This window comes from Cygnus olor, chromosome 10 (genome assembly GCF_009769625.2).
Source record: "Cygnus olor isolate bCygOlo1 chromosome 10, bCygOlo1.pri.v2, whole genome shotgun sequence".
Classification (NCBI taxonomy): Eukaryota; Metazoa; Chordata; class Aves; order Anseriformes; family Anatidae; genus Cygnus; species Cygnus olor.
Window position 1 is genome coordinate 2,820,743 of NC_049178.1, and position 22,652 is coordinate 2,843,394.

At 35.5% G+C, this 22,652-nt stretch overlaps 1 long non-coding RNA gene across 1 annotated transcript in view; it reads right to left on the reverse strand.

The window, feature by feature from the left end:
* The window catches only part of LOC121075530, a 33,581-nt gene extending 12,868 nt beyond the window's left edge, over window positions 1-20,713 (reverse strand). Inside the window, exon 1 of the long non-coding RNA XR_005822999.1 lies at window positions 20,596-20,713. This is a non-coding gene — a long non-coding RNA (uncharacterized LOC121075530). The remainder of the gene's footprint in view (window positions 1-20,595) is intronic.
* Between the last annotated feature and the right edge of the window lie 1,939 nt (window positions 20,714-22,652).

Consider the following 22,652-nt stretch of genomic DNA (forward strand, 5'->3'; position numbering starts at 1 on the left):
AGCAGTGCAACTACCCTCTCCTACTTCTGTCTCAAAACCTGTCTATACTTATATATCTGATTTTTGCCCTCTACAACTGGAAACAACATTTCACGATTTTAGAGGGGGAATTAGGTCACAGAATCTAACACGGAATCACGCGAGCTCTTCCTGGGCTCCAGTTATGATTTTCAGCTGCCTGCAGTGCTCAGACAGCAGGCTGTCAGGCTCCAGAGAACTTCACTGCAATATAGTGCTCATTCTGGATTAAGAAAATAAGAATGAACTGTGCACCTCTCCACCCATCCTATGCCATATATCTTTTACTGTGAATTAGGCACAAGATTTATTCAATACTGTGACCCACATATAGTAGCCATGTTTCACATGGTATTTTCATTGATATTCACCAATCTTATGGATAAACAGAATGACTAACACTAAATCAATTGAGCAATTACTCCTGATTTTTTTTTTAAACTTTCTTCAAATGCTACTAGAACTAAACATGTCTGTAATTCTTCCAAGTAAAACAACAACAGCAAGCAAACAAACAAAAAACCACCAAAAGCAATCTAGGAGTTTCAATGACTCAAACAATTCATAGTAAGATACTGTTTTTCAGCTTTCAGTCACAAGGTCAAATCTATCAGCAACCACTAGTAACAGAAAAGCATTTTCATAGGATGCTTTTGCAAGTCCAATATGAATAATTTTATCATTACTGCTCTCCAAAGTTTGATGAGCTTGCTTCAAATTGACTTGACAAATCATTTTCTTGAATATGGCAGGCTTGATTTCACTTGTCCAAATGGACTCCTCCATTCCCCCAGAATAGTCCATAATTTCCCAGAGAAGATGGAGAAGAAATTTCATAGACCATGAAATGGCCTGGTGAGGCTGTCACTACACAGACAACTTCAGAATATACACCTGCAACTACGCAAATCACCAAAGAAACCTCAAAGTTAAATAATTGCTGTGAAATGAACTGGACATGTTGAATGAATGGGATGACATTTACCAATGCACGTTCATTCCACTTACTCAGGTCCTTTATTATTTTATCATATTTTATGAAGAAAGTGTTAGACAAGCCTGTTCATATAAAATCAACACTATCTAGTGGCAGGGCTTGTCTTCTGTTTTGTAACTCAGCAATATTTGTTGGAATTCAACTGGCAGGTTAAAAAAAGATTGGGGTGGACATAACTTGAGTAAAGCCTTCTGAAACACTACCAGCAGGCTACTATTATGCTATTACTGCAACTGATTACTTCACTAAATGGCCAGAGCAGCCTTCACTTCCCAGGTTACTTCCAGAACAGTAATCAAGGCCTCATTTTCAGTCATGAAGGAAATCCAAATGAATTACTCTTTTACAATGGGCATACATTTATGTCTGTGGAATCTGATGAATTTCCAAATGAGAGAATTATTAGTTACAGACATTCTCCTGTCTATTATCATCAGACCAACAGGTAAAGAAAATGTTTCAGCAAGACTCAGAAAGCTTCTCTGCAAGTTGTTGTCCTACAAAGAAAGCTGTGGCAATAATTTACTTAGCCGTTTTTTCGTGAACTTAACAGAAACTTGCCTGGCACACAGATCCAGATGTCTCCCAGAACCTCTGCAAGGCAAGGCTACAGAAACACCGCTTTGGTCACCTAGAAATCTTCCAGACCAGTACAGTAAAACTCACATGAAAGAGCATGCAAGACAGTGACAAAAATAAGGCAATGTAAGTTGATGCAGCATGTGTGACTGTTGCACAACATTATATTACATTTCTTTTTTTTTGTATTTATTAAAATCAAAGCACTAATCTTGACCCACACCTCTATGCAAAAGAAATAGTCTTTCTGTATAGGTATTTCAGAGGAGAAAGCGCAATATATTTTTCATTTGTCCACTCAAAGGTTAGGTTTGTGGTACGCAGGTGAATTTGGTAATGTCAGTTATTTACTTACTATGTGTTTTTGCAGTGAAATGAAAACATCTCATGTATGTCTCCATATCAATACAGTCCTATGCTAATTAACAAAATTTGCAAAGGCATAAAATCTCACTTGCCTTCATCTGCATTGTTGTTTTTAGCACTGTACTGAAGCTCTCTGAGGATTTTCAGTCACAGAAGTGCCAGTTTTGCACAAAAATAGCCAAACATACTCTGCAGAGGGCAACAAATTCTATTCAGATAAGGGCTCTGACATCTACTACCAACAGACAGACAAATTTTCATTCAATGAATACATTCATTTAAAATTCAAGGCTGTTGTAATCGTTAAACTTATTCATTAATGTAACTAATTACATTGATATATTAATAATTACCAAAATGCATTCATATATTAATAATTAAAGTAACTAATGCACTACTCCATTTAGCATTAAAAAAAGTGGAATAGGAACATGCTTTTAAAGACACCCTTATTTATGCTTTCCACTTTTCTTGCAGGATTTTTCCTTTGTTATCTACGGGTATTCCTAAGTGCAAGTTATAAATCACTTCAAAATGTTCAATGTCTTTTCAGGCTTCTGGGATAAACACAGCAGAATGCTAGAATGCTTATTTTGAATAAAACTTACATGAAATACATGACTGTTAATCAAGATTTAAAATTTAAATCTATTGAAATTTGCAGAAATACCTGCCCTCCTCAACTATTTCTAGGAATACATCACCAGCCCTTACTTAAAACTACATATTACATGTTTTGGAATAGCCAAATAATTCTTTATTGGTGACTAATGCAAAAGGAATGTACATAATTGGCCTTTTATAAGAAAAATGACCCTTATGAAAGAAATAAGCCTAAAAAAATCTATTTAGGACTTTTACACCTGTGTTTGCTCTTGAATTCCTATTCGTTAGCAGACCTGTGACAAATGCATTCATCCTGTGATAGGTGTTACTGTCTGTCCAAAAGCAATTAACATAACCTCTGTCAGACCAACAAAGCAAAGCAAAGCTCAATGCTTTTGCCGCATTGTCTCTGTCAAAATCACTCTGCTAGCAAGAAATCAACATTGGAGCCATCTTTCAACGTAGTATTGTCATTTCTTCCTTTGCCTCAATACCCCTGCATGCTTTTACCTTCACAAGGATTTTTCTCATAAGCTCTGTTTTATTCTTTAGCCTTGCAGGATAGCAGGCAGCATTCTACAGCATAATGCACAGTGAGACTGTCAAATGAAAATACTGGGAACGAACTTCAGTGTCCGATTTCTTTAATTTGTTTTATTAATTAGTTGTTAAACCCACAGTTAAGTTTCCCATGTGCAAGTATAAAACCTGCTGTTCAAATTTTCAGATTCCCTGATTCTATTAGTTTTACTTGTCATAATTAAATATACCAATGATATCTTTACCTATTTGATTTTCAAATTATCAGGCAATTTTCAAATTATTCCCCATATACGTACAGAATATTTAGCTACGCTTGTTACATTTCTCAGAAAATTGAATGCTACAAACATCTGTAAATTAAAGGATATTTTATCTGTGGCCAATATACAGACAAAAACCCATATACACATACAGGTGTATCTGCATAACTTATAAGCAAGTTATATGATGTGCAGTAAAGTAGCATTAACAACAAACAATACAACAGCCACTAATTATCAATATTGCTTTATACTCTACAAATCTATTTTAATTATTATCCTTAATATCATTTAAAATATATGGGCTTTGTTTACAAACTTGATTGGCAGTGACAAGCTGCAAGCCAACCTGACTGGCAATATCTATGTGTGTTTGATTAATAAGGGACTAATAGGTGCCAATTGACAGGACAGACAGGCTTGTATTTGTACTTGCTCTGAAAATGAGTGAGGTAAGAGCTATGGCTACATTACTGCATTGCACAGCACCTTTAGCTGGGTACTTTATATTTTAAACGAGAACGTTGGGTGCCAATACTGCTTTTTGTCGTCCTTCTGGAAAGGGTTTTATTTAGTGGGACAATGGCTGGCATAGCCTACCCCAGAGCTGCTTACTCTTGACAGTGAAAGGAGTCTTCTCATACTCACATTAAACAACCAGGGAGCAGGACAAGCTGGGAGAAAAGCATGAGGAAGGCTCATAGAAGCCAGGACAATGCAATCCAAACACCAACTAGTCCAAAGTAGCCTTTTTAGCACCAGTGCAGTATGCTGATTTGGTCAGAAAGAATGCCAAGTTGGTTTCACGTATGATCTGAAGAAGAAGGGTTTCGCTTTCTTTGTATACTGAAAAAAATAATAAAAAAGAGGGTGAGAGAAGTTAATTTCCTTACCTTTGTAAAAAATATATATTATAGACGGTGGCAGATTTCTTGATTTCACAAAGCCTATCCAAAGACCTCTCAGTTTTCTTTTTGATTAGCAAATTTAAGAAATTAAACCAGCCTTTCCTGCATTGTTACTTTCTGTTGTTCAGAAAAACAGACCTAAAAACTGTTTTTGAAAACTTCAGTATTAATACACCCTTCCACTACACCATTTCTCTTTGCTAATACTCACTGAACTGCCCTCAGGAATTTCTCTGATGCTTCACCCTCAGGAACTTGGGTAGCGAAACCATTTTGCTCTGGAAAATTCTGGGCTGTGTGTACTCACTGTCAGTACGTGACTGAATACTGCAGACCCCAGTAGTGAGCCTTTTTTGAACTGATAGCAAATCTTTTAAATTTCAGCTTATAAATATATATATATATATATTTATATTTAGCTTTCTTTGTGTAGTTATGCTCAGGCAATTTTCATCAAAACTGCTTTGCAGTTTGACACTGCATCATGCCAGGGATTCAAAATGTAGTGCTATAACAAGCTTATCAGTGATACCATGATACATTTTTTAGAATCAATGTAATGGAAGATCTGAAAAGAATTACTCATCACTCCTGAAAACTGGAGAGATGGATGGCAAATGTGCTCAGCAGCAGACAGCACTGCCTGGCAGGGTGGAAGTGCCAAGTGCTGTTCCTGCCTCGATGATGCCTACACAGAAGACCTATGGGGAATCAGAAATATATACAAGGCTGAATGGTTAATTGAAAGGGCAGAGAGCAAACACAAGCTTGACTGATAGGTGAAAGAACTTGAGAGCATAATTGATGGGGGTTGAAAGGAGGTGAGAATCTTTTCTGTCGGGAGCTGTTATTTTCTGTCAGATTTGATTTGATAGTGAAGGAGGGCTCTTAGGCAGCGTGCTGACACAGGCGCGTTCATGCACAGCTGCTTCAGGATTAAATATTCCCACCTCCACTCTCACTACCAGACAACTACCACCTTCACTTATGTGCTTAATCCCAGCAATGCACAAATTCAGTGCACAGAACAGCTTTGGTGTGAGGAAGGGCTGTTGTCCATCCCACCAGCCTGGCAATGCAACTGCTACCCCATCTCATAATGGGGTTGCTGCTCATAATTGTTGCTGCTCCGCTCTCAAAGTCACTTAACCATCACAGGTGTGATACAGATCAAACAGGCACACAGTCACACCAGTTTTCCTAGGTTTCAAACTAATTCATTCCCTTGGACAGCTTTCTGCATGTGATCTTTTCACAGAATATCCATCACGAGCACGGCCAACATCCCCTGCACAGACAATAAATACCCTGGGAGGATGGAGAAAGGCATCGGTACATTTCTCTCCTCCACTTGCTTCATGTCTACTGCTGCAGCTGGCAGTTTCATGAAGCTGCCAGGTGAGGCACAGCACTTGCACAGCTTCTCTGCTGCACCTTGCTACCACAGAGACTTGGAGGAGCACAGCCCTGGCAGGGCGATTTGCCCCAGGTGCTGCTAGCGAACCAAGGGTACCGCTTGCTGGTTTTATGCCAAAAAGAGTAACAGTGAAGGAAATATTTTCAACACCTCTCTCCTTGGCAGATTAGGCATAATGAGGCACCAGCAAATAACAATAATAAAAAATACCACAGTATCTCTAGTGTGCTTAATCCAAAAATTCCCCTTAGGATTTGGCTCCATTTATAACCCAAAACACCCAAAACAGAAGTTTCAGACCAGCTTTTTCTTCCCTCAGCTAAGCTGTGTATACAGATGCACCTTTCACAAAACTTCAAGTCTTCATACGCAGCAGACCACTCCTATACCTGTTAGATTTGTCAGCATCCCCTTACAGGATTCTACAATTAACTAACAGCAGCTGAACTGTCCTGCTAATCCCTCTGGAAGAAGGTACCTGCAGTGGTGTCAGATGTGCAGTTATATGGATATAACCTAAAGGGAAAAAAATAACACTGTCAAATTGAAAGCATTGAATAATAACATCTGCCAGCATATTTATTTTTTGTCACATCCAGGAAGGTGTAGATCCCAGTTCAACTTTGAGCCATTAAGCTCATCACGTAAAGACAGCAGTAACGTCCTCTGTGACGCACAGTTTCAAGCAATGGCTCATCCCAATGAATAGAAAGGTAATTCCTGCATGTAATGAATACTGAATCACATAAACTACAAGTTAAGCTGCATGAACCCATGCAATAGCAAGCATTTTAGATAAATCTAGAATGCCTCTATAGTTCTATTACTTCAAGCAGCACAGCTGCTTAGAAACAATCATATGACAAAAATAATTGAAATTAAAATACAGGTGCCAACGTTTTGACTGATTCACAGACAAAATTCTAGAATCATGGGAGTGAAAGTGTAAAATTAGGTCCTCAAGAAAGCTTTCCTTTACTTCAACTTTGTTTACTTGGAATTGCATTTAACAGTCATGGAAGACTGAAAATCAATGATGCAGAAAGCACTTGGTAATTTATTTTGTAAAAATCTTTTTAACAGTTTTCAGAAGCCACAGCTGGATATCCAGCAGAAATTAAATGAAAGTTTCTTTAAAGGTACCTTTAAAAATTTCTCTGTCACATATTGATTCAGACTTATTTTTCTAAAATACTTTAAAGTGTAATATTCAATACTTCATGATGAAATGCACTCATTCTTAAAATAATTTACTTATTTATCCATGATTTCTTTATTTATATGTATGATTTATCACGCATTGCAAAGATGAAAGAATTCCATGCTCCTTGCCTGTATCAGATATACTTGGTTCCAATAATTACTATTTTGGGATATTTTTCTACATTCATCTTGCTCTAGAATAAATGAGTATGAAGAGAATGGTGGAAAATGGAAATCCTGCCTGCTGGAGCAAATATTTATTTATCAAATACATTGTAGAAGGTGCTAACAAATGACAGCAGTTAGTGCATACCACAAGTATGAATTTAGCCTTTTGAAAACAAAACGTACCTGCAGTTTTCAAGAGAAATGAAACAATTCCAGAAGCAAAACAAGTGTTAAACTGACATTCCACTACTTTAGTATTTATTACAGCAAAGCGATTTTATGTAGGTATTCAACATAAAAACATTATCTGGAATACATTATTGCTCGTGGCAGACATGATATTTGCATGTTTATGGCTATCGACACTAAATATAGTAGGGACTGAGGGGGTTAATATATTCCTTCATTCCTTCTGGAGGCCTGGGTTCAAATTTAGTTCAAGTCACAAGTGAAAATGTGTTTGGTGGTCTCAAAGCAAAACACATTTGTCCATACACTACAAAACCACCACATAATTTGGCACACATCTGCTCAATTGAATGCTTTTGCCCAGAAGACCAGAGCTGAAATAGCTGGAATGTCGCAGGTTAGCACTGAGGTGTGCCGATAGCGGTATGTGGAAAAACATTACTGCTTGCCTGCTCTATGAATAGATCTTGGAGGGGCATTAAACTCATGCATAACATCCATTTCACCATGAATCTCTGTGCTATTAATTAGCAAGATCATAAATTATCCCTTTATTGGTGAAATGCAGAAGCAGCTTTGCTTTCTGTAAGATTCTGCCTGCTTTCAGATTTTGGAAATGTTTTAGAACCTGAAATGTTCAACTTTTTCAGAATTTAAGAAGATAAATTAAAAAGATAATAAATAATCAAAAGACGAAGCTCTGACTCCACTGTTTTCACTTGGAGGCTTTTCATTTATTTCAATAAGCTTGGGCTTTCACTGGAGTAAATTTTTTTTTGCCACATTTTCCATGCAGTCTTTATAACTCCTAATTGATACAAGATATAACAATGAAAGAGGGAACAGTCATTTTTCATTAAGAAGTATTTCAAGAAACAGTCATAGAGTATGTATTAAAATATTATTTTTCATAAAAATACTAATTTATATACCTATTGGAAATATATTTTTATATATATTATATAATATATACTATACATATGTTATATACATATTACATAAATCTCAGTGCCTAACTTAAATACTGGATAACTGGACAAAATTTTATTTTTTATTTTTTTCGTTATCAGACACTAAATACTGAATCATCAAATGGATTTTTCAGAAAGTAATTCCTCCTCTCCTAACTCAGGAACTTAATTAAATTATTAAAAGAATGATGTGAAGGTGAAGCAAAAGTATGACAATGAACTCTTTTAAAATATTTCATTTTTGAAAATTCTGCTCTTAAACAAGGAGCATGAAGGGACCAGCGAGACATCTGTCTTTCCTGCAGAATGAATGCACACAAATTCTCCTGCAGCCTTCTGCTAAGAGACTTCAGGATCTCTACTGGTACATTTACAATAACACAAAGGCAAATGACCAAAAAGGCAAAATTCCTAAGGCTTTCTCCACCCTTCCCCATTCATCATTCTTTCTCTACAATATCATTTAGAGTGGTTCAAAACCTGGAAAAATAAGTCAAACTATTAAAAGCTCTCCTGTGATTTTTGTCAGTTATTAACACAAACAATGGTAGGATTGCTTATCTTCGGGTAACCAAGAACTGGATAAATATAGCAGGATGCTTTCCACTTCTGTTAGATATTGCCGGCTACCCTCACCTGCCTCCTTTCCCCCTAAATATTCGTTTTTGCAAATATTTAGGTGTTTGAATTTAATTACAAAAAAAAAAAAAAAAAAAAAAAAACTTGCAAGAAAGTGAAGCTTTTGGCTGAAATATGTTTGAGCAACTCAATCAGAAACTACCTGCTTGTTTACAGGGACAGAAACATGACACGTATTTTGTTAATATAAAACTGTAACTGGTATGTTCTACATAAGCATTAATGAAATAGTAAATTGTTGTGTCCATGGCTTCAGAATGGGAAGAGAAGCAGTCTTTCACCATTTATTGAGGGGAATTTTGCTCGTTTCAGTAACTGAGTTTTCTTAAGTTGTTTACTGGATCTGGCTCTGAACGAGTGCGCTGGACATCATATAATTACCTGTTTGACAGTGCACGTGCCACTTGCTAGCTCAATTTAGAACTCAACAAACATTTATTGAGCAGGAGTTGTGTCACATAATGCTGAAAAGCCTATTATAAAATTTTAGATTGTCTACACAGATTAGAAAATAACAAGGGAATTAATATATTAATTAATCTTGGAGCAATTCAAACCTTAATTTAGCTACGTATTTAAAATAAGAATCAGTAAAGTAGTATTTGGCAAATATGAAATAAGTTGTTGCCATGTTGTCTAGTCTACAAAGATCTCAACTACATTTGCCTGCTTTATCACAGAACAAAACTTTGCCAACCCATGTGCAGTTTGTGTGCACTGACTTTAGGAGAGTGTGAAAGAGCAGCATCTTTGAGCTCACACGTCAAAAGCCAATTATGGAATTCTCTGTGGCAGCTGAGATTGCATCTTAGGGTTTCTGAGCATTTAGCATGGAAGCTTATATTTAAATATAACAGTTTTTAAATAATGAGTTTACTGCAAACAATGTAAAGAAAATACAATAATTAAAAAAAAAATCACTAAGAAAGAAGTAAAATATTATCCTTTATTCCAATTCTAATATTTACATTAGCTACTTTGAGTCTATCTGAAAGTATGTTTTCATTAAGGAGTATCTAAAGCAAACAGACAAAAATACTAAACAATTGTTACTAGCTGAAATGCTTAGGACTTGGAAAACAAGTTTATATCAGATATTAACTGAAGAGCACATAAGGTAGCCAGCAAACTCTAATGAGACTTAAAAATAATCTGCAATATATAAAGCAATAAGAAAATCTCTGTGATTTCCTAGTGAGAGACTTGGATGCTGTCTAGTTCTACATGCTATAATTTTTGGGAAAATATTTTTTTGCAAATGATGGGAAGTCAGTAGTTACAGTTACTGCTTACTGTTGACATTAGGTGACTGTTCCTATGCCCAGAATACCACCTACCTCAGCTAAATGGTATCTTTATGAAATTAACAGAATGCGGTTACAACATGGTTATAAGAAAAAATATTAACGTCGAATTTTGGATTATAATTGGAAAACTGACCTTTGGAAAATATGTTACCACTGCAGTCCTGAACTGTACTGTAAAATGACAACTTTAAGATCTAGAAGAATGACTGTATTATGCAGTTTAGAAAATGCAGCAAAATAAAAATAATTATACTCTTTATGCTTCACTAGAACTCGAAATTAGAAAAAACTTGAACCTTTCTATAGCCTTCCTCATGTGAAGTAATTCATGTTATTTTCTGTCTTCAAACTGTCAAACACTTTCAAATGCATTCAGTAAACTTGTGGTTTGTGTGTGTGTGTGAGATTATATGGGCGATCTCCACTGGCAATTGTGACAGGCATTGTAAATAAAGTTCTTCCTAGAAACACCTCATAGTAATATCATTTAACAGCATACTTTTTTTTCCCCCCTCTAAATTGCTCTACTTGATAGAGAACACTGAAATACAAAAGTCCCCAAATGCATATTAACAGAAAATTTTGAGGAGCTTCTACAAGAATCACTTGGATATTATATAGTTTCTCTTGCTACATTACTTTTAAGACTTCTGCCACTCCTAAGTTTTAATTGGTGCTACATGCATTTTCAGTTGTTCTCAGTACATTGCTTTCCTGCCCAGTTCAGTACGTATTAAAGTATGTATTACTATATGCACATATAGCTTTATTAACACTAACTATTAGTCTAGTCTTGTACCATTAAATTGAATAGCATTTTTCCAGTAAGGCCTCAAATCTGCATAGAAAAAAAGTCAGCCTTTCACAATTTTTTTCTTTATGGCCTTACAAATAAGAGTTGTTTTTCTGAGACAAGAGTGATCAGTTATGGTACTGTTTCTCACTACATACATTAAAATAACACTTCCATAAAAAAATTCTGGTAAATAAATTAATAAACTTCTACATAGGTAAGTAGTTAGTTCTTGCAATAAACCTAAATACAGAAATGAAAGGGGAACAACATTGCTTTGTACGGACTTAAAGCAATGTGGTCTTAAATGCTCCAGAGATCAAGTTAGTCAAATCAGGTGTCAAAAGACCTTTTTAAGGAGAGTTTCTGGATGCAAAGCTGAATGCAACTCCTTTCTTTCCTTTTCCACCACATTAAAACAACTACTGGAGGAGCGTCCTATTTCCTCCATGTCCAGAGTAGCTTTGAACTTGCCTGGTAAGGACTGAAAGGAGGATATAAAGGCTTGTTTGTCCAGAACTGATAGAGCTGACATATCAGCCAGATTCTTCTGCTAAACATTCGCTTGCCTCAACAACAACTGTGATAATGTCCTGAATGCACCAAAGGACATCGCACCGCACCACACCTCTGAGACAACCTGAAGTGCTCTCCAAAACAACCTGCTTGGAAGGAAAACGTTAAAAAGGCAGACTGGATAAGGAGAAGGACCACAGCTCTTACTCCTTGTTGGGTATTTCACTTCTTCACCAGGCACACAGACATAGCTCAGTTTCTTAGGAGGAGGAACCAGGCAACCATCCCAGGGGTAACATACAAAATGCTCAGTCAAAGCATCTGGCTGAGAGCAGGACTGCAGCTGGAGCCAGCGGGAAGACGCCCTGCCTCATCCCTACTAATGCCTTGCCATGAACAAGCATCCTGTGAAGTTGCTTGCCTAAAGTCCTATTTATGCAGACTACTGCAAAACCCAGCAACAAGAATACAGCTGTCATAACACCTTGAATGAAAGTATCTGAATGAACTTGCTATCTGCAGAAACCAGTTGCGGCAAGAGGAGTTAAGCTTGAGAGCACACATGCATGCCTCTTCCAACTAAGTAGCCTTTTGTACATGTATTTTGCTTACCCAAGTGATGGTTAATTTTAAGCTAAATCTTTCTCAGAAAATAGTATTTGATTTAAAACACTGTACAATACACAACTATATTACAATTGTATTTAATCTAGCTGTTTGAAATAGTGTTAACGTACGAGCTAATGGAGAATGTAGAACGAGAGGCACTAAGCCTAATATTTATTTCTAAGGCGACATTAAGTTTATTCACAGCATAGAAAAATAGAGACTTATAAATAGCCAATCTATCCCAGTTTATCAGTGACTGATGATTAAAAATTAAATCCAAGGGAATTCTTGCAGGACTGAGAGAATCAAATGAAACAATAGCATTGGTGAAATGCAATTTAAAAAATACCAACACCATTATGGAACACCTTAATGAGGAAATAGCCCCCTGCTTGTGTCAATGGAGTTGGCAGAGACTCCTCTTCCAAAACTTGAACCAGATACAACAATTGTACAAGGACTAAGCTTGTTTGATCTAAAATGAAAAATAAAAATATAAACATAATCCGATTAAACCTGTTTTTTGTACTAAGCATTCTGGCTTGGTTTAAGTTTTTGTTGCTGGTGCTGGTTTGGTCTTTGTCGTTTTTGTTTGTTTTGTTTCTCAATTCAGTGAAAAAACGATTTCATTTTATAGTGACTCAGAATGATCCAATTCAGCCCCATTTTTTGGGGTCTTGTGAGAGAAATTAAAAGAGTAAGGTATTCACACATCTGTATTTTAGATACAGCTACCGTAAGCTAAAAGATCTGAGTTAAGACTCACTTGTAGGACGATGATCTTCTGGACAATTCCATAGCACTTTTTCACCATCTTTTTGACAACTATGTCATAAAGCATGGAAATTGGTGCTTTTTGATTCATGGCATCCATTCATGGCCAAAACCTCTAGGGTTTGCTGTACATAATAAAGGTAATCCACTGAAAAACATTTCTGGGGTCCTCGGAGGGAAAGGTACAAAGACAAAACACTTTTTTTTTTTTTTTTTTAGTCACAATATTGTGTTAATCATTGTACATTTCAGAATACATCCATTTGCTATCATCCATCCCACCCCTCAGAGTTCTATATTCCATTCCTCTACAAAACGAACTGCACTCTGGTTACCTGCAGAACAATCTCTCTTCACTTCCCATTTTATTAGAGCAGCTATTTATTTCTATTTCTTCTAATTAAAATCTTCATGTCAGTAGCATATATTAAATCAAGTTCCATTACAAGCCCAACTTTCAAAAGCACATGTTTTTAAGCAGCTCATATTTTGTCAAGACTAATTGCCTTAGTTCTACGCAATATTAGTTGCAGAACAGCCAGTAATAACCTTTAGTCCTGGCAAATTTTCTCTCTACAAGAACTCAATCACATAACATAAACAGCTATAAAAGGAGGCTTTTTTAAAGCTTTATTCATAATATGTAGCACATGCATGTGGCAATGTATATCAGATCACAACACCGAATGAAATATGAGATTTATCCATGATGTAAGTTATGCCAACATAATAGTAAGTCGAGAGCATTAATTTGAATTTAGTTATATTAGAAAGGAGAGGGAAGAAAACAACATGCTTCTTCACTAGTGCAGGCTTTCCCAAGTTAACATTAAAAATTGTTTTTGATTCCCAAGTGTACTTGGCTGTGTACAATGGTTGATGGTGCAACTAAGCACAGAAAAGAAATAACAAGCTGTTAGCAGTAGAGAATCAGGGTCCTCCATATGAAGAAATGCACACTCAGGATTAATGATAAGGGAGAAAAGATTTTACCTTTGCTATGGTAAGGCAGTAAAAAGAAAGCTGTAAGGACCTAAAATCAGAAAAATGAGAATTTATAATGGCTTCTTGGCCTCACTAGGTTCACACCAAGAAGCAGCTGAGGTGCACGTGGCTTGTACCACGCGTTCCTGCATGCTGAGTGCAGGGCTCCTCTCAACCGGCAGTCAGACAATGACAGTTGCCCCACAGCAGGCCCCAAACATGTTTCAGCAGGACCAGCAACACTAGCTCCATCAGCCCATACTGCTCCAATTCTCCCCACAACCTATGGTTTTCCTTAGGCAGCAGCCCCCGGACCAATGCAGCACAAATGACCGCAGGTTGACAGAGCCCCGGCCTCAGACACATACCTGAGAGCATTCTTCAGACCCACAGGCAATGGAAAAGCCACATGTTGGCCATCCCTGACTTACTTTGTAGCCTGGATGTGTATCCCACAGTGCAGTTTGGATTATTCTCAAAAGCCCATATGTAATTTATGGGGTGTATTTACAAAATGTCTTTAGCTTAAGCCACTAAATTTGTTAATCCCCGGAGACGAGGATACAGTCTTCAGTATGGCAAATATACAGCAAGGATTTAGTACCAACTTATTTAACACTTAATCTAGTATATTTTAAGCCAATCTATTAGAGGAATATGCCTCACAGTTTCCAGACCAGTGCAGAACACAGAGTGCCTAACTGGTGGCCAGTAAGAAAGAGAGCCTTCTCAAATCTTCCACTACCATACTATACTCTCCTAAAAGATGGCACAGTAACAGAGGGCATTTTTATCCCATTCTGCCATTTTGCTGCTTTTTGTTTTATTCATGTGAAAAGTTACAAAAAGGAGGGACCCAGAGCAGAATAATCTGAAATGCCACTGTACACAAGGATATAATTTTGAAAGCAGTAAGGTAAACATGAAGCAAGTCACCCGGTCTCTGAAAGAGAGAAAAGCCTGATAATGACTTCCTCTGTGTAGTTACATAATATACAACACACCTAATAGTAGCATATTCTAAAGAATCTGAAATGTACTGATAAGAACATTCTTTATGATTTATAAACTTCTCTAAATTAAAAATATATCATTAATTTCACAAGTGCTAGCTGCAGAGACCTACAGAAAGTGAAAACCTACATCGCAAGTTTGAATATGAAAAGGCCAAGATTCTTAAGAAACATAATCTTCTATAGGACCATTACTTATTTCATCAATAAGTTTGCATAGTTCAAGTCAATTTTTTTCTAAAAGGTAATACAATCCTTTTTCAAAGGATCCAATGTCAAGGGCAATTATTTGTGAGCATATGAGAAGTTCATAGAAACATTATGCATACAAATTCAATTTGGGAAATTTTAGGAAGTCCAAATTCATTAGGAAAGGTTGATCACAACTGAAAAGCAATTTGTGACTATGTCCAGCCCATTTATGAATGTTTTGCAATGCTTGAAATGAAATGTTTTCTTTAGTAGTTACAAAAACTGATTGGTATTGGGTATCTTATTTTTTCTATAAATACTGTACAATTACTTACATATAAGAAAAATATCATTACACAACTAAAAAAGTTAAATAATACAGGTTACTTTTGCAATGAAATACAGGTTTGACCTTATATTAAGGTTATCTTTTCTACTTGAAAAAAGTTCAGAGCACTTGATATTTTATGTATGTGTGAAGAAAGCCATAATCAATGAACTTAAGTTTCAGCACGTTAACAATCTTAAAAGCAAGCATCTGCATAAATCTGTGCTGGATAACAGAATTAATTTTACTAAAAATGGATACTATCAATCTTTTATTACAATAATTTTTGTTCTAAACTACAGCAAATCCACAAAGCCTTCCAAGCTAACCTTGAGCTATTTCAATAGATTTTTTTAGTTCCTGAACCTAAATATGAAGAGAGGCAGGCACAAGTATCTCCTTGTGGCACAACCACATTCAGTTTAGTAATTTCAAGATTTCTGGTGTATTCAAATACAAAAGAGCTACCAAGAAAGATCACTAATATAACTATCAAACAATTACAGGGCATTTTGTGAAGCACAAGGTACATAAATAACATTTCCAAACAGCATGCCAGGTTTTCATGAATTTACCATATCAAAAAAGTATTTTCAGACAGAGTCCTGAGTTAACAATAGCTAGGTGAATAGATTCTCCAGTGCAGAGCCCCACTGCTGTCACAGGAGATCTGTGTAGGTGCAGCAGTTCATCCCTGCCAGCTATACTGTATATTCGATAGTTCTCTAAGGATTATGTGTTATGTAGAATAACCCAGTAATTGCAATAGCTCATTCATAAGACTAGTATTGAAGGAGAATATAAAGACACAAAACAGATATAGAAGAGCTCTTTAAAAATATTTTTTCTTCAAATAAACCTTTCTAAAATACAGATGGTATTCATACTGAACAGTGACATAAAGCACAATGTTTAAAAAAATAAGTAACAAAAGATTTTATTTCTGAAAACCTTCCTAAAGGAGTTTCCACAGAGAATCACAGAACATCCAGGGTTGGAAGGGACCCACTCATCAAGGGTCCAACTCATTCATCGAGTCCAACTCAAGAGGGATTTCATTAAATTTAATATATCTATCATGAACTTCGTTTGTTTTTCAGCTGTTAGTTTTATTAGTAGTTATTTGCTGTTTCATTTACTGTTTTAGAAAGAAATTACATATAAAATGTCATTCAAAGATGTATATACAACTGAATATTAATACCATGCTGTTAAAAAAACAACCTTCACTTAAAATAAAATTTTATATTACCTAACTATATTCATTTCCTGAAGAAGAAGTTTAATAGATTTAGGATTACTTTATGTACCAGATAACAGGACCCAACGGAGTTCAAACCTATAAAAAAGAGGTAGCTTTATTTCTGTTATTTACATTCTATACTGCCTTAACCTGTAATTACAGAAAAGTTTTCTTTAGCAGAGATCACAGCAACCAGAAACTGAGTTTTGCCAAGAAAACTGATGCCTTTTCCATTTAATTATTGAATGTGTTTCTCTGACAGAATTTTATCTTTGAGACCAATTTTCACATTAGCAACTTGGCCTTTTTCTAATACATTGCCTGCATTACCATCCTAATACATGCTCTAAGTACATAAGAGACTAGGACATGCACAAGGGAGGTGAAACAGGAAGTTTTATGATTTCTGACATTCTTAAACCGGCATTACTAACTCCCCTAGGTCCTTCCTCACAAGACCCTATAAAGGCAACTGGGTGTGATAGACTGGAGACTGAGCAGGGTATTTGCAGAGCTACTGCAGGTTTGGAGTATGATGCTAGCATTAAGCTAGCCATGACTGCTAGAACTTTACAAGTATATTTCTCATTTGTCCATGAATGCCGAGGGTAATATCCACAGTGGTTCGAAAAAGAAGTTTGTAAAATCTCCTCATCATATCAATTTTCACCTACACACACACACAATCCTCTTTAAAATTGATGGAAAAAAAAATGAGACTGGACCAACTAACAAAACCCAGGCACACAAACTGGTCTGGCTCTTCACGGTTCTCAAGGACTGAGAACTCACCTGGACCAAGCACTTTATTACTAAATCCAACATCAACTACATCCACAGCTATCTGTTTTCATGACTCACATATGGCATTTTTGCTGTATTCTAACATAATAAAGGATGTAAAATGCCACAATACACACTTAAAAGTCCAACAAATTATTTCCTCTCCATTCTTTCTCCTCACTAGAATTTCCACTTCTCAGATTTTTACATTTTTTTCCTCATATTTTCTTTTTTAATTTGATACATTCTTTATTGCACTACTCCATCTGAAAACCAGAAACATTTGTTTTATCTATTGTGTGGCTAGAAAGAAAATAAGAAGGGACTGGATCTTGAGAGCCTCCTTTCCTAATTTTCACAATCAAGAGTTTATTGCTGTTAAAATTCCTGAATCTTATAGCAGGAACGTTAAAGATGTCACATTTAGAAGTATTAGAATTTTCTACGTATCATACATCAATAACTCAAAAAACAAATGGCATTACTAATTTGGCTTTCTACAGAAATGACTACAAAGACAAAACTTTTAAACAGAATTTTTTAAAATCCTGTCTCACACTAGAAAACATGTACACATGTAACATTACAGAAACCAACTGTTTAATCATTTCCTGTAACTATCACTCTAATCCCCCCAACCTTGTCTGTCACCTATTAACAAGGCCCATATGGACCAAGTCCTCTGCTTACTGAAAGGGTAAAAATAACTAAGCCAATCCTATCAAGAAAATTACTAAAGTAGAATGGTTTTTCTAAAAGACAATACTAGAGAGCATTAAAAATCTCGTTAGTCATCATTACCATACCTGGAAAAAAAGAAATTATTACGGCCTGTATGCCACGTGTAGTTCTCCAATTCTTTTCACCAGAAACTGGTAAGAAAAGTTTTAACTAGCAGTGCAGATTTTCTTGAAAGAATAATCTTATGGGCTGTCTCAGTGCTAAACAGATTAAAGCAAGCTGAAGAGATATGTATTAGTACTGAATATAATAACCGTCACTTTCAAACTAGAAGGGCCCCAATTAAGTAAAGAATGAACCAAACCTAACTCAGCTCACAATGTTTGTCATTGTTATTTTTGCTATTAAAAATATATATATGCAAATTAAGAATTAATAGAATTAGCAAACAATATCACTTATCAGTAGATGATTAATAATACCAGGAACTCCTAATCTTACAGAGCTTAACATATTTTTGTTCACTCCCATCACAAGGCTTTCTCTTAAACCATTTACTCCAGTTAGTCTGGCTTGGCTTATTAAGTGCACCGTAAAACCTGTACTGGTTGCTTCAGCAAGCAGAAGCAGCATTACACAGAACTGAGCAATGAGCCCTAGGGATTGCAAGATCTCATATTATCACATCTGAAATCTGTACCAAGTTTTTCAGGAAAAGACATTCAGCTAAGTTACTGTTTATCTCTTTGGAAAACGTCCACGTTCAGCTAGACAAGCCTACAAGTTCTAGTCTCTGCTGCCCAATTTCCAGAGCTGTACATGCTCTGCACTTCTGAATGTTAGGCTACTCAATACGTGACCAAGTGCCTAATTTAGACTTCTTAATTTAAAACACTTTGTTCAAGATGCCAGAATAGCAAAGAACAATTGGAACACACTGATGCTTAAATGGCATTTCTAGAACCTGAAGCTGTGATAACAAAGAAGCATACTAAGGAAGAAAAACAAAGTCCAGAGCAATAATAGGTCAAAAATAAGAAAACTAAGAAACTTCAAATAGCTACATATACACCTGGAAAGCAATAAAAATGTATTAATGGACACTGAAGAAGCTCCACCAGAGGAGAACTGAATTTCAGATCCAGGTTTGAATGTTATACAGAAGTGCATGGATCTTGACACTTATTGCAATACTATACTTTTCATGATCTATCAGAAAAGGGTCATTTATTTTGTATAACCACATGCAATACTATGGGTACACTACAGCAATGTGTAAGAGCATATATAAATCTTATTAACAGCATATAGAATTTAAGCCAATACCAAAGTTCATTGATGCGTTATGGGTGAGATTAGGCATGATTACCAGAACCAAATCCTTTGTTATCCTGTTTCTAAAAGTGAGATATAATTTTGAATTAGTTTGCTAAAATCAACAAACTATTTGTATGGACTAAAGTACCAGCCTGCTTCCAAGTTCCAAATCTCAACCTGTAAACTCTTAGGCACATGAGCCAGACTCTAAATGCACCTGGACACTACTATGGAAATACAGAAATAAATAGCAGAAGCAGTGGGAAAACCTATCCTGATCGAAGAAAAATGTTACATCCAAAAGGGAATGCAGCTCGCAGATACAATTGCAATAACTACAAGTGAAATGGTTTTGTAAGTAGGTATCACATGGAAAACAAATTAGCGGAACTTGAAAACATCTGGAATAGATATCAACATAAAGCTCAACAATGCATTTGAAAAGCAAACAAAGATATGAGAAGAAATATCATAGAAATAAAAGCAATACTGGAAGCAATAGTTAATACTGAATCATGGAGGCCTCAATTTAGTTAATAACAAAGATGTTATTTTTCATGGTTATTATTACTATGTTACATATATCCTGTCTAGTAAAATAAAGTGATGCATGAAATCAGTTAACACATTAGTACTGAAATATCTATTTAAACATGAAAGACTAAGAAAAAGAAAGATCCTAAATGAGTTTACTTTTACTACATTTTGTCAATATTTTACCTACTATCTAAGTCTATACATGTAATTTTATGATTTGTATAAACAGGAAAAACAAAAAAAAAAACCACAACCATCCCCTTTCCAGAATGAACTGAATTACTCAGATATTAAGATAGGGAAGGTATTAAATCGAAATGTGAAAAACAGTCCACATTTTAAGATACACAAAATGCAGAGTATGGCATTGTTCTATACCAGATGTTTTAAATATGCAAGAAAATAGCCAGTTCAGGGTTAATTCAAGTATCTTTTGTATATTGATTCATATTTTACATAATGCATAATGCTATATATTTTCTTATTATATAAACATCCATGTATTTCTCCAGTTGTGACATTAGGATTTCAGTACCAATTGCATTACCAGGACTTTGCTCATAGCAGTCTTTTAAATCTATTAACTATTTCAAAAAGCCAGAAAACCCCCTTATATCACTATAGTTTCCCAGACACATTTCTCAGTAACTTTACCTTTTCCTCCCTTGATTGCTTCAGTTGCTGAAATGTCCATTCCTTCTTCAGTTCCCCACCTCATGGGGACTCTTTCCTTCCGAGTTTGAATGCTGTCAGTGTGTCCTTCTTCACTCAAAATCCTACAAAACGTATCACATATATGCATGCATACCTTGCTCCTCATTTCCCTCTCACTTTACTATTCTTTGTTTAGAAAGCAGTATTCATTTCATAGAAATGTTTAAAACCACAGAAATGTTTCTTCTTACTGCCTCTACCATTTCACTATATAAAATTATACATTTTTTCTCCCTCTGATCAAGTAACTTTTATGTGGCTATAAAGAACATGCTTATCTTATTGAGCAATTCCACTTACCTCAAAGAAAACAATGTTGTGTATGAACTGCAAGTTTTGCAGAACTGGGAGCTTGTAGTGATGCTATAAAGATTCTCCTCTGTTTCTCACTGTGCAGAGCAGTGAGAGACCATGAAAAACAAAACTGTCCACTGCAATCACTCTTATCTATAGGGATTTTCCACCCATATGCATCTATCAGTAATGCCCCCTATTCTGATATCCTACTGCTTCTGAACTTTAGGAAAATTAAATGTACAATGCAACAAAGTAGGTTTTATTTCATTTACTACAAATGGTAGACTTTTAAAAGTAGACCTTTAAAGTAGACTTTTATATTGGGAAATGCTAACATAAAAGAGGTGCCCTCTAATGAAACAGTTTTGCCACAATTATAAAATTCTGTATTACTCATTGTCAGCAACCGACAGAATACTCCATTTCAGCCACCAAAGTATTAACCAAACCTGGAGATAAAAAGCTAATTATTACTAATTAAAAAAGATACCAGATTGACTTCAGAGTTTTTGAGTCTGCAGACACAGCAATAAGAAGAAAAATGACAAAAGCAATATTGTAGGTGGTCTGCCAACAATTTATAAGGAAAAAAAATAAAAGTTATGCTTATCCACCTCTAGAATGCTGTAAATTATAAGCCCATTGATGGATGGTGTTACAGAAAGTTAACAAGTATTATTATTATTATTACCTTGTACTCTGCAAAGATTGATTTGTAGATGCCTTAGAAAAAGACTAATCATTAACCTTTATAAATAAGTAATAAATGATAACTTAATGTATAGGTAGGTTATTTATTTATTGGTGAAACAAAGATTTTTGACTAGAAATAAATGACAATGGCCACAGCTTTCCACATTGGCATTGTTACAGTAAAACACCATTCAAGCTATGAAGTAGTTGCTGTTCATGAAACACAGGTGATGAAAAACAACTATTGAAGAATGAAAGAGTCCAAAACTACTAAATTTACTTTACTTTCTTGCCTCATAAATGCTTAGATGATCAACACACCATTCAAATACCTGGATTGCATTTTGAGTTTTTTGGTAATTTTTGCTCTTCTGATGTTTGTGCTACATTAAGTGAGTTTCTATCCTGCAGCATTGAAGCTCCACGATAGTGGTTTGGATCAAAACTCCAGAATTTTTGCAGTAATTTGCTACAGCTACAGAACTTTTTCCAGTATTTTAATTTCTCATTTCTTAGTAATTCCAATAGTTTTCTGCATCACTACTGAATTAGCCCCACAATCTGAAATTACTTGTTCTTCAAAGTATGTCACTCTTTCAATTAACATAAAGTTAATCAGAGACCTAATATACTTTGCAGCTCTGTGAGACAGCAAAGTGTTTGTAATAGAGCACACAACAAATTACCAGTTTCACAGATGCAGCAAACAAACTGCCATAGCAGAGAACTACTTTCGAGTAGAAGAGATCTTTGTCCAAGCAGGAAGCAAGGCCACTCACTATCTCCTATATATTCCTAACATGAATTAAACTCAGAAAACTAAGGTTATACCACCATGCTTGGTATCAATATATTTTTCAGTAGCTCCAAGCTAATGATTTGTTAACAAATGATATTAAGAAATTGGCTCCAAATAGTCATCACTCCTCATTTAAACTACTGTTTACTTACCAGATTTTTTCATAAGGCACAATTGTGTCTGGCACATAAAGCATTCAGCTAATGTT